Genomic DNA, 1,429 nt, shown 5'->3' on the forward strand with positions numbered 1-1,429 from the left:
AATGATTTCTTGTTTCCATTTCAGTTTTGGGGCGTTTCATCATCGTCTCTCTGGGTTTAGCAGCTCTTTCAGTAACTGTTGTGAGCGTCAACGTTTGGACAAGAACTAAAGGTAAAGTAGAAAAAATACAACAGTTTTATAGGTTGTTGAATCAAAATAGTCATTTCACTTTTGATAAAGTAAAAGTGGGTGGGTGTTAAACTTAGGAATATCAGTTATTAGAGTAAACTTTGGATTTTAATTTCACTATAGTATTTTCAAAGTTATGAGCGTCTGGATTCACTTTAATAACGTAATATTTATTGTGATAATTTGCTGTAACACTCATTGAAATGACCCATCTGTTTCTAAAAGAAGTGTTGTGTGTTTTTTAGTTCATTTCCACACAGAGCATAAAGACGATGACAGTGATGTGATCTATGAAAGCATCGGATGACTTTTTTCTTTCAAACTTTTCTCAACATCAAATCAGTAAGAAAAACAGACACTTCTGTGTAGTTTAGTGTTACATAATGGTCTCGCATGTTAAAAAATCTGATTAAAAACATTATTGTACCTTTATAATGAAAATAACAAAATGTTTCAACAAGAAGATGTTATGTTTATATATATTGCACTTATTTAAATGTTTTTTGCCAGTAGGTGGGGTTATTACTGGGTGTGAATTTTGTCTGAAATCTGAGGTTGAAAAATGAAACATGACTTAAACTGTTAAATGTTTTAACTGCAAAGTGAGAAAAGGTGGGAGGGGCCTGGGCTGCTGACATCATCAGTGTGTGACTGAAGTATACCAAGCAGCTAAATGGTTTTATGATGTCATTTTAGATGGAGGAACTGTTTTTGTCTTGATTGAAAATGTGTTGTGGTCTTGGAATGCACAAATTGAATTACTTAATTAAAAATCTATGTGTTTCTGATTATTGTGTTTAATTTATTTTCAATCTGAATGTTTAATCTGTAAAATCTGCATCTTCATGAACATAGGACACATTTTTTAAGAATGTAAGAAGTGAAATGCACATGCACAGCAGAAACTGAGTTTGTGTCTGAAAGTTTAAAATAAACTGAGTGTCTAAATGTCAGCCATCAATGTGCCAGACGTGGGGAGTTTACTGGGCATTGTGGGTAAAAACCTCAGAGCTCTGCTGCTGCTGCTGTTTACCAAGTTGTCACCAAACACTTCCTCATCATTTCACACATAATAAAACTTCATATGTCAAAGTGGAAACCAGCAGGTTTTAAAAAGTTAAATAAAGCTGTACCTATGATGGATCTATAAAACCGGACTTTTGATTTGCTGCTCTTCATCAGTCAGGTCTGCTGAATTTTTCTGCAGGTTCAATATGATGTGTCTGAATATTTTAAACTTCACAGTGTCTGCAAAGTGTTATATCCCTGAACTGTAAAAAAATGGCTGCCAAAGTGTTGC

This window comes from Poecilia latipinna, unplaced genomic scaffold (genome assembly GCF_001443285.1).
Source record: "Poecilia latipinna isolate Pla-1442-1.1 unplaced genomic scaffold, P_latipinna-1.0 Scaffold284, whole genome shotgun sequence".
Classification (NCBI taxonomy): domain Eukaryota; kingdom Metazoa; phylum Chordata; class Actinopteri; order Cyprinodontiformes; family Poeciliidae; genus Poecilia; species Poecilia latipinna.